This window comes from Cetorhinus maximus, chromosome 33 (genome assembly GCF_964194155.1).
Source record: "Cetorhinus maximus chromosome 33, sCetMax3.hap1.1, whole genome shotgun sequence".
In the NCBI taxonomy this organism is placed as follows: Eukaryota; Metazoa; Chordata; class Chondrichthyes; order Lamniformes; family Cetorhinidae; genus Cetorhinus; species Cetorhinus maximus.
The window spans coordinates 10,558,989-10,571,271 of record NC_135911.1 but is presented as its reverse complement, the minus strand read 5'-3'; the positions used below and the strand labels follow the sequence as shown (position 1 = coordinate 10,571,271).

Genomic DNA, 12,283 nt, shown 5'->3' with positions numbered 1-12,283 from the left:
GCTGTCGGTCAGTAACTCCAGTACTGTGCCCATCGCCTGATCTGCTAATCTCTTCCCATTCTCTGCCATCTTCTCCAAGAAGATCAGTGTAGCATCATCCTCAGGAGGAGGGCCCTCACTGTCTGATTCTTGATGCTTGTAGACAGTTTCTGCAGGAACATACACACACATACACACATACAAACACACACAGTCAGTCAGCCTCTGTAACAGTCCAGCTAACTACACCATCAGCTTCCTGTAATCGTTCCATTTCACACTGTGAGATCCTGCAATTATCCCATTCCTGTAACAAGAGCCTGTTACACCCAACCCCTCAAACCTGCTCCACCATTCGATTAGATCGTGGCTGATCTGTAACTTAACTCCATCTACCCGGCTCAGCTCCCTAACCCTGAATCCCCCTCACCCAACAAAACTCCATCAATCTCAGTTTCGAAATGTTCAACTGACCCCCTCCCAGCCTCAACAGCTTTAGTGGAGGGGGAGAGTGAGTTCCAGGTTTCCCCTCCCCTTTGTGTGAAGAAGTGCTTCCTGACATCACCCCATGAACGGCCTGGCTCCAATTTGAAGGCTCTGTCCCTTTGTTCAGGACTCACCCCCACCAGAGATAACATTTTCTCTCTATCGATCCGATTGAATCCTTTAATCACCTTAAACCCCTTGACTAGGCCACCCCTTAATCTTATAGACTCAAGGCAATACAAGCCTAGGATGTGCGACCTGTCCTTGGAATTAACTCCTTCAGCCCCAGGTACCATTTTGGTGAATCTGTGCTGCACCCCCTCTAAGGCCATTCTCTCCTTCATGAGGTGCGGTGCCCAAAATTGAACACAGTTACTCCAGATGGAGGTGTAACCAGAGCTTTGTCTATACTTCTCTCTCTCTCTGTCTGCCTTGCAGTCCCTCGGAGTGAGGAGGACATTTGCCACGGAGCCTCTGGCAAGAGATTGTGCGTGAAGTCAAAACCTCAATCCAATCTGGCAGAGTCAACATGGTTTTGTGAAAGGGAAATCATATTTGGCTAATTTATTAGAGTTCTTTATGGACATAACTAGCAATGTGGGTAAAGGGGAACCTGTGGATGTGGTGTACTTAGATTCCCAGAAGCATTTGATAATGTGCCACATCAAAGGTTATTGCACAATTTAAGGGCTCATGGTGTAGGGGGGGTAATATGTTAACATGGATAGAGTATTGGTTCGCTAACAGGAAACAGAGAGTAGGCATAAATGAGTCTTTTTTGGGTTGACAGGGTGTGATGAGTGGAGTGCCTCAGGGATCAGTGCTGGGGCCTCAGCTACTTACAATTTATAACAATAATCTGGATGAAGGGACAAAATGTATCAATGCTAAATATGCTGATGACACAAAGATTGTGAGGAATGTAAGCTTTGAAGAGGACCGAAGGAGTCTGCTAAGGGATACAGACAGGGTAAGAGCATGGGTAAAACATTTATCAGATGGAGGACAGCGTGGGAAAATGTGAAAGTGTCCACTTTGGCAGGAAGAATAGAAAAACAGCAAATTATTGAAATGGAGAGAGATTGCAGAACTCTGAGGGACAGAGGGATCTGGGTGTCCTAGTGTATGAATGACAGAATGTTAGTCTGCAGGTACAGCAGGTGATTGGGAAGGTAAATGAAATGTTGTTGTTTATTGCAAGGGGAATGGGATATAAAAGTAGGATGTTTTGTTTCAGTTCTACAGGGTGTTGGTGAGACCACGCCTCGAGTACTATTTACAGTTTTGGTCTCCTGATTTAAGGAAGTATAGAAGGGGAGGCAGCATCTCAGCATCCACCCTGTCAGGTTCCCTCAGGATCTTAAATGTTTCAAAAAGATCACCTCTCATTCTTCTAAACTCCAACGGATACAGGCCCAGCCTGTCCAACCTTTCCTCATAGGATAACCCCCTCATCCCAGGAATCAGTCAAGTGAACCTTCTCTGAATTCCTAATACAATTATGTCCTTTCTTAAGCAGATCACAATTCAGTCCTCCAATTGTGGTCTAACTAAGGCCCTGTCAAACTGTAGAAAAACCTCCCGACATTAATACTTTATTCCCCGTGCAATAAACAAAATCGTTCCATCGGCTTCCTAATCACTTGCTGTCCCGGAATACTAACGTTTTGCTTCATGTACCAGGGCTCCCAGATCCCCTTGAGCCCATCACACTCTGTTACCCCCTGAGCAACATTGGCTCCCACTCCTACAGCACCTCGATTTTAAAATTCTTACATTCTTATTTACAAATCTCCCTGTGGATTCTGCCACTCCCCATCTCTGTAACCTCCTCCAGCCCCTACAACACTCCCTATCTCTGTCACCTCCTCCAGCCCTAACAACTCTCCCAACCTCTGTAAGCCACACCAGCCCCTACAACACTCCCTATCTCTGTACCCTCCTCCAGCCCCTACAACACTCCCTATCTCTGTAACCTCCTCCAGCCGCTACAACCCTCCCTATCTCTGCAACCTCCTCCAGCCCCTACAACCCTCCCTATCTCTGTAACCTCCTCCAGCACCTACAACCCTCCCTATCTATGTAACCTCCTCCAGCACCTACAACCCTCCCTATCTCTTTAACCTCCTCCGGCCCCTACAACCCTCCCTATCTCTGTAACCTCCTCCAACCTCTACAACCCTCCCTATCTCTGTACCCTGCTCCAGCCCCTACAACACTCCCTATCCCTGTAACCTCCTCCAGTCCCTACAACCCTCCCTATCACTCTAAACTCATCTAACCCTTACTACCCTCCCTATCTCTGTAACGTCCTCCAGACCCGACAACACTCCCTATCTCTGTAACCTCCTCCAGCCGCTAAAACCCTCCCTATCTCTGCAACCTTCTCCAGCCCCTACAACCCTCTCTATCTCTGTAACCTCCTCCGGCCCCTACAACCCTCCCTATCTCTGTAACGTCCTCCAGACCCGACTACACTCCCTATCTCTGTAACCTCCTCCAGCCGCTACAACCCTCCCTATCTCTGTAACCTCCTCCAGGCCCTACAACCCATCCTTTCTCTGTAACCTCCTCCAGCCCCTTCAACACTCCTAGATCTCTGCGCTCCTCCATTTCCTGCGTCTTGACCATCCCCTGATTTCCATCACTCCACCATTGGCGGCCGTGCCTTCAGCTGCCTGGGAACCTAAGCTCTGGAATTCCCCCCCTAAACCTCTCCACTCCCTCTGTCTCTTTCACAATCTGTCTCTCTCTCTCTCAGTCCTTCCTCAGTTATTCCCAGCAGTAATTTCTACCGCTTGATGGTCATTAATAGTGAGCAACATTATGTGAAATTTGCTGATGAAGGTTCCCTGACTTTCGGTCTTTTACCTTTGGAGACTAACCTGTGACAACCAAGAGGGTGAGAAGGAGCATGGAGATTCCATAGACTCGGAATTTCATTTCTGATGGTGTTCAGCTGCTGTTGATCTGGACATAAAAGTATAAGAATATAAGAAATAGGAGCTGAAGGAGGCCATTCAGCCCCTCGTGCCTGCTCCCCCATTCAATACCAACATGGCTAATCTTCTACCTCAACTCCACTTTCCCGCCCTATCCCCTTCTGCCCAAAAATCTATCGACCTGAGTCTTGAGTAAACTCAATGACGGAGCGTCCACAGCTCTCTGGGGTAGAGAATTCCAAAGGTTCACAACCCTCCGAGTGAAGACATTTCTCCTCATCTCAATCCAAAATGGCCGACCCCTTATCCTGAGACTGTGACCCCCAACCCCTCACCCTAGATTTGGACTCTCCGGCTGGGAGAACAGAATTGGGAGGGGAAGGGGGAACAGACTCTCAGCGTCAAATCACTCCGAAAGAAAAACAAATTCACACAATACGGAGATGTTTGATGATGAAATGCTCCAGCACTTCTTTTCTCTTCAGTCAGGTCAGAGGCTGGGAATCCTGCGGGGAGTAACTCACCTCCTGACTCCCCAAAGCCTGTCCACCACCTACAAGGCACAAGTCAGGAGTGTGATGGGATACTCCCCACTTGCCTGGATCAGCGCAGCTCCCACAACAATCGCTGTGGGTCTGGAGTCACGTGTAGGCCAGACCGGGTAAGGAGGGCAGATTTCCTTCCCTAAAGGGGCATTAGTGACCCAGATGGGTTTGTACAACAATCGATGATAGTTTCAGGGTCTCTGTCACTGAGACTGGTTTTCAATTCCTGATTTATTCATTGAATTTAAATTCCACCAGCTGCCCTGGTGGGATTTGAACCCCTGTCCCCAGAGCATGAGCCTGGGCCTCTGGATTACTGGCCCAGTGACATCACCACTGCACCACTGTCACCCCATCACCCAGAGGTTTCTGCAGAAAGAGGGAGATCCGCGAAGCAGGGGTGTCGGAAAGCAACCCCGCTTGTCCTAGTGTTTCACCCGCATTGGACTGGGGGGGGCGGTACTGAGCGAGAGAAGGAAGGAGCTGAGAGAGAGCGAAGAGAGAGGGAAAGGGAAAGAGAAAGGAAAGAATGAAAGGGCAAAAAGAGAGAAGGAAAATAAGAAAGGGAGTGAGTGGGAAATTTGGAGAGTAGAGGGAGAAAGAGAGATAGAAAGACAGAGACAGGAAGAGAAGGAGAGAAAGACAAAGGGAGAAAGGGACAAAGACAGGGAGAGGTATAGAAAAGGAGAGGGAGAGAGAAATAGAGGTAAAGAAGTAAAGAGGAAAAGAGAGGGATAGACAAAGAGAAAAAGCAAAAGAGATGGAAAGACAGTATGAGGTAAAGAGAGATAAAGAGAGAAAGGAGTGGGGAAGAGAGGAAGAGAAAGAGGAAGACAGAGAGGAAGAGAGACAAAGGAAGATTGAAAAATGGAATGAGATAATGAAAGAGAAATGGAGAGAGAAAACAAAGTGAATTCAGTCAGTGAGCGTTTACATGGACAACAATAAACCATGGCTGCCACCTACTGTCTGTAAATTAATGATCATTATCAACAAGTCTCAATTTCTCTGCTCCTCTCTCCCGCTCTAACTTGTCTCTCTCTGAACTTGCTGCACTCCGTTCTCTCAGGTCCAACCCTGACATTGTCATCAAACCTGCTGACAAGGGTGGTGCTGTTGTTGTCTGGCGCACTGACCTCTACCTCGCAGAGGCTGAGCGTCAACTCGCAGACACTCCCTCCTACCTCCCCCTGGACCATGACCCCACCACTGAACATCAAGCCATTGTTTCCAGGACTGTTACTGACTTCATCTCCTCTGGAGATCTTCCTTCCACAGCTTCCAACCTCATGGTCTCCCAACCTCGGACGGCCCGCTTCTTCCTCCTACCCAAAATCCACAAACAGGACTGTCCCGGCAGACCGACCATGTCAGCCTGTTCCTGACCCACGGAACTCAGTTCTTGCTATCTTGACTCCATTCTCCAGTCCCCATCCACCACTACTCTCCTCCGTCTGGCTGAACTTGTTCTCACACTGAACAATTTCTCCTTTACCTCCTCTCACTTCCTCCAAATAAAAGGTGAGGCTATGGGTACCCGCATGGGTCCCAGTTATGCCTGTCTCTTTATGGGGGTATGCGGAACATTTCTTGTTCCAGTCCTACTCCGGCCCCCTCCCACAACTCTTTCTCCGGTACATCGATGATTACTTCGGTGCTGCTTCATGCTCTCGTCGGGACCTGGAAAAATTTATTCATTTTGCTTCCAATTTCCACCCCTCCATCATTTTCACATGGTCCATCTCTGACACTTCCCTTCCCTTCCTTGACCTCTCTGTCTCAATTTGTGGTGATAGACAGTCCACCAATATCCATTACAAGCCTACCGACTCCCGCAGCTAACTCGACTACAGCTCCTCACAATCCGCTTCCTGTAGGGACTCCATCCCATTCTCTCAGTTCCCTCGCCTCCGTCGCATCTGTTCTGATGATGCCACTTTCAAAAACAGTTCCTCTGACATGTCCTCCTTCTTCCTTAACCGAGGATTTCCAGCCACGGTGGTTGACAGGGCCCTCAACCGTGTCCGGCCCATCTCCCACGCATCCGCCCTCACACCTTCCTCTCCCTCCCAGAAACATGATAGGGTCCCCCTAGTCCTCACTTATCACCCCACCAGCCTCCGCATTCAATGGATCATCCTCCGCCATTTCTGCCAACTCCAGCATGATGCCACCACCAAACACATCTTCCCTTTACCCACCTCTGGCAGCATTCCGCAGGGATCATTCCCTCCGGGACACCGTGGTCCACTCCTCCATCACCCCCTACACCTCAACCCCCTACCATTGCACCTTCCCATGCAACCACAGAAGGTGCATCACCTGCCCCTTTACTTCCCCTCTCCTCACTGTCCAAGGGCCCAATCACTCCTTTCAAGTGAAGCAGCATTTCACTTGCACTTCCCTCAATTTAGTCTACTGCATTCGTTGTTCCCAATGCGGTTTCCTCTACATTGGAGAGACCAAACGCAGACAGGGTGACCGCTTTGCGGAACATCTTCGGTCTTTTCGCAAGCATCACCCAGACCTCCCTGTCGCTTGCCATTTCAACACTCCACCCTGCTCTCATGCCCACATGTCCTTCCTTGGCCTGCTGCATTGTTACAGGGAAGGTCAACACAAACTGGAGGAACAGCACCTCATCTTCCGGCTAGGCACTTTACAGCCTTCCGGACTGAATATTGAATTTAACAATTTTAGATCATGAACTCTCTCCTCCATCCCCACCCCCTTTCCGATCCACCTTTTTCCAATAATTTATATAGATTTTTCTTTTCCCACCTATTTCCATTATTTTTAAATATATTTCCATCCATTGTTCTATCCCTACCTTTTAGCCTATTTTGATCCCTTCCCCCCACCCCACCCCCACTAGGGCTATCTGTACCTTGCTCGTCCTGCTTTCTACCCTTAATGTCACCTCTTATCACATTCCTTAGATAATATCACCACCTTCAACACCTCATTGTCCTTTTGTCTGTGACATCTTTTGGTTATCTCCACCTATCACTGACCCTCTATCCAGCTCTACCTGTCCCAACCCCCTTAAAGCAGCTTATATTTCACCTCTTTTCTATTTTTCCTTAGTTCTGTTGAAGAGTCATACGGACTCGAAACGTAAACTGTTTTCCTCTCCGCAGATGCTGTCAGACCTGATGAGTATTTCCAGGTATTTTTGCTTAAGTTGAGGATTCATAGGTCTTGATAAAAACAAAGAACTGCGGATGCTGGAAATCCAGAACAAAAACAGAAACAGAAATAGCTGGAAAAACTCAGCAGGTCTGGCAGATTTCATAGGTCTTGGGCTGTTTGACCAATCGAGAATATTCTCACTCATCAACTATCTCAGCAAATAAAGGTTTCAGATTCACATGAAACACTTACCTGGTAAGTGCGAAGGCTTTAAGCAGACCAGGCTGATGGGTCAGATTTCACTAACCTGCTCTATGTACTCAGTTTGTGATAATAATTATCTCCAATTGAATGTAGAGGTATAAAGGGAGGAACGCCTAACCCCGGAAAGTGTGAAATAATCCTCCACTAGGCTTCTCAACCACAGAGAGTCAAGAACTGCTGTTCACAGAGAGCTTCATTCAACTTTAATCATCACTCTCCGTTAAGTGCAATTCTCCAGAGTCCACTCTAAGAGCAGGAAACACCAACACCCATGTCAGACTGTGGACAATGGTCATTAAACATTTTGAAAAGTTCCAGAGGGTGATACCCTCACCTCTGAGACAGTCGGGCATGTGAACGAATAACACTCCGGAAATGAACAACTATAATCCAATTAAACATTGGCAGTGCAAGGACTGAGGGGTTGCAGCACTGTCAGAGGGTCAGTACTGAGGCAGTGCTGCACTGTCGGGGGGTCAGCAATGAGGGAGGCTGTGCTGTTAGAGGCTCAGTACTGTGGGAGTGCAGCACTGTCAGAGGGTCAGTACTGAGGGAATGCTGCACTGTCAGAGGGTCAGTACTGAGGGAGTGCAGCACTGTCAGAGGGTCAGTACTGAGGGAGTGTTCCACTGTCGGAGGGTCAGTACTGAGGGAGTGCTGCACTGTCGGAGAGTCAGTATTGAGGGAGTGCAGCACTGTCAGAGGGTCAGTAATGAGGGAGCGCTGCGCTGTCAGAGGGTCAGTACTGAGGGAGTGCTGCACTGTCAGAGGGTCAGTACTGAAGGAGTGCTGACCTGTCGGAGGATCAGTACTGAGGTAGTTAAATAAACAGATGGTCCGTGTTATTATTACGATGCAGCTTGTGGGATCATGCTGTGTGTAAATTGACTGCCACGGTTGCTACCTTTCAACAGGGGCTACACTTCAAAAGTGCTTTCTTGGGTAATCCTGAGGTGGGGAAAGGGGTTATGGAAATGGAAATTCTCTCTTTCTCAGTCCACATTGGGTTTGCTGGTTTGGTAATTGCTTCAAGCAGAATCCTCAGATTGACCCAGGGTCGAGGTAATATTTCTGTAGTTAGCACATGGCACAAGCGGCAGTATAACTCCAGCCTGAGTTACATATGCGCTGTGCTCTTTCTCTTCCTGAAGGGAGCACAAACAGTAAATGACCGGACAGGAGGAGGCTGATATTTTTTTTTTCCATATCACAGTTTGGTTACAACACAGAAGGAGGCCATTCGGTCCCTCGTTTTTGTGCTGACTCCCTGAAGGAACAATTTACCTAGTTCCACTCGCCGGCTTTCTCCCCGTAACCCTGCACATTCTCCCTCTTCAGATAATGATCCAATTCATTTGTGAAAAGCTCTATTGAACCTGCCTCCCCCACACTCTCGGCCAGCGCCTTCCACATCCCAGTAACTCGTTGGGTGAAAAAGTTTCACCTCATGACGCCATTGCTTCTTCTGGCCAATCACCTTCAATCTGTGTCCCTCTCCCTCTCAGCCCTTCCACTCTGTCCGGACCCCTCGTGATTTTGAACGCCTCTATCAAATCTCCTCTCAACCTTCCCTGCTCCAAGGGGAACAGCCCCAGCTTCTCCAATCTATCAACAGAACTGAATTTCCTCATCCATGGAAACATTCTCATGCATCTTTTCTGCTCCCTTTCCAAAGCTTTCACATCCCCCCTAAAGTGCGATGCCCAGAACCGGACACAATACTCGAATCTAATTTGGAGATTCTGCACCTTTCGGAGTTTTGAACCAACACTGAATATAAAGAATACGCTGACAGAAAATGCAAGTGAAAGAAGTTTAATAATTCGCCTCCATCTTCTTCATGATACAAAGAGACTGTTTGACAAAACACACTCAATCCGACAGTCAATCAACCAACGAAGCATCGCAGTGATTACAAATCTATAAAAGCGTCTGGGACACAGACTGAGATCAGGAAAGCTGTTCCAAAATCAGGGCTCATTTTGAAATGATTCACTGTAGCTCTTCAGGACTAGAAAATACTGCTCAGCCGGTGAGCGATTTGCTTGTAGAAATGCCTGGAATTAAATATATTCATATCAGTCAGTTTACTTTCCATATGGATCCCTATCGTGTTAGATTGTCCAATAGAGAGAGTCACAGGGAGAGCTGACCAGCTCCCAGGGGTGAGTAAGGCTCAAAGTTAAGGGTGTTCTGGGTACATTTTGGACAATGGATAACAAATTGCTTGGAATCTGGACAATATATGTTGGGGTTGGAGGAGTTAGACCAGTGAAGTGGGAAGGAGTCACCCAGGAACAGGACTGGAATATTTGCCTTTTCTAAATGACATCAATTTCTTGAATTCCGGCATTCAACTTAAGTTGATAAACTTTTCGGTTGATAGTCGGGCCTCAAACTGCTACTTCTACACTGTCCCCATCAAACACTCCCAGGACAGGTACAGCACGGGGTTAGATACAGAGTAAAGCTCCCTTTATACTGTTCCCATCAAACACTCCCAGGACAGGTACAGCACGGTGTTAGTTACCGTGTAAAGCTCCCTCTACACTGTCCCCATCAAACACTCCCAGGACAGGTACACCACGGGGTTAGATACAGTGTAAAGCTCCCTCTACACTGTCTCCATCAAACACTCCCAGGACAGGTACAGCACGGGGTTAGATACAGAGTAAAGCTCCCTCTACACTGTCCCCATCAAACTCTCACAGGACAGTTACAGCACGGGGTTAGATACAGAGTAAAGCTGCCTCTACACTGTCCCCATCAAACACTCCCAGGACAGATACAGCACGGGGTTAGATACAGAGTATAGCTCCCTCTACACTGTCCCCATCAAACACTCCCTGGACAGGTACAGCACGGAGTTAGATGCAGGGTAATGATCCCTCTACACTGTCCCCATCAAACACTCCCAGGACAGGTACAGCATGGGGTTATATACAGAGTAAAGCTCCCTCTACACTGTCCCCATCAAACACTCCCAGGACAGGTACAGCACGGGGTTAGATACAGAGTAAAGCTCCCTCTAGTCTCAGTGCAGTATAGATTCACCAGAATGAGACCATGACTCCCAGGGTTAAATTACAAGGAGAATTTACACAAACTCGGGATTGTGTTCCCTGGAATTTAGAAGGTTGAGAGGGGATTTGATCAAAGCTTTGAAGATATTAAGGGGAACAGATCGAGGTCGATAGAGAGAAACTATTTCCCCTGGTTGGGGTGGAGTCTGGGATTTGGGGGCAGATTCTGAAAATGAGAGGCCGACATTTCAGGAGTGAAATTAGGAAACATTTCTACACACAAAGGGTGGGGGAAGTTTGGAATTCTCTTCCCCAAATGACAATAGATCAATTGTTAATTTTATATCTGAGAGATTGATAGATTTTTGTTATCCAAAGGGATTAAGTGATACAGGGTAAAGGTGGGTGTGTGGAGTTAGGTCACAGATCAGCCAGGATTTCACTGAACAGAGGAACAGACTCGAGGGGCTGAATGGCCTCCTCCTGTACCTGTGTTCTGTGATTTGTAGAAAACTGGACTGATTTTTCTTGAACATACAATTCACAAAGAGAGCTTCGGACAAACTAAACAACAATCCTACATACTCCATATTCCTCTGGAAATTCGGATCATTCAGCATGGATGAAATGAGCCTCTTTATTCTGCTGAATATGTCCTGAGCTCCACCTCGCAGAATATCCAGATTAAATTCATCCGGAGCATTTTCCCCTTGGTAATAGGCTGATGCTTGTACTGGAGGGAGAAAATAACACTTAATTCAACTACAAAACACCCAACTGCTCAATGGGTCACATAGCAATAATTTGAACTCACGTGGTCACCTGTACCATCGTTCCTCCTTCTCCATCTCTCACTCTCTCTCTCTCTCACTCCCCATCCTGCCTTTCCCTCTCCATTCACCTCACAATCTCTCTCTCCCTCTCCATCTCCCCCCTCACCCTCTCTCCTTCTCCATCCCACTCATTTTCTTGCTCCTTCCCCAACCTACCTCAGTCTCACCCATTCCACCTCCCCTACTCTCTGTCACTCTCCATCCCACCTTACTCTCTCTCTCTCTCTCCCGATCCTACCTCATGCTCTCTCTCCCTCTCCATCCTCCCACTATCTCTCTCTCTGTCTCCAACAAACCTCACTCACTCTCTCCCACTACATCTCTCCATTCTCTCACTCTCTCTCCCTCTCCAACCCGCCTCACTCTCTCTGTCCTCATGTTGCCTCACTCTCTCTCTCCCCCTCCCTTTTCAATACCTTCACTCACTCTCTCTCTGTCCCCATTTCACATCACTCTCTCTCTCCATCCCCCTCACACTCTCTCTCCCTCTCCATCCCACCTCACTCTCTCTGTCCTCATCTCGCCTCACTCTCTCTCTCTCCCTCCCTTTTCAATCACCTCACTCTCTCTCTCAATCCCACTTCATCTCAGCATTTTCTCTCTCTCTCCATCCCCATCCTGCCTCACATTCTCTCCCTCTTCATCCTGCCTCACACTCCCTCTCCACCTCCCCTCACTCTTTCTCCTCTCTTCCTCTCCATCTACCCTCACTATCCCGCCTCTCTCCCTCCCCATCGCCACTCAGTCTACCCTCCCTCTCTCTCCATCCTTCCTCTCTCTCCATCCACTCTCTCACTCCATCCTCACGCACCATGCTCAATGTTCTCCCTGTGATCTCTCTGTTTTCTCTATCCCTCTATTCCCTTCGCTCGGTCCCTCTTGATGTTTAGTTACTGCACAGCCTGAGGCATGTGACCTTCACCACTTTCCCCTCCCATTGCAAAATGGATTCCAGACAACCTGAGGGACACAGCAATCGAACAGGCTCCAAATAATCTTCATCCCTTCCCCATCTTTCCAAAGACTTACCCACAAGGACAGCCAGGGATAGGCTGAGGATGGCTAGTGTCACCATGGAG

General features: G+C 48.1%; 1 long non-coding RNA gene across 1 annotated transcript in view; it reads left to right on the top strand.

The window, feature by feature from the left end:
• The window catches only part of LOC144671632 (uncharacterized), a 408,427-nt gene extending 400,361 nt beyond the window's left edge, over nt 1-8,066 (top strand). The window contains exon 3 of the long non-coding RNA XR_013573972.1: nt 8,004-8,066. This is a non-coding gene — a long non-coding RNA (uncharacterized LOC144671632). The remainder of the gene's footprint in view (nt 1-8,003) is intronic.
• Nucleotides 8,067-12,283: the final 4,217 nt, after the last annotated feature.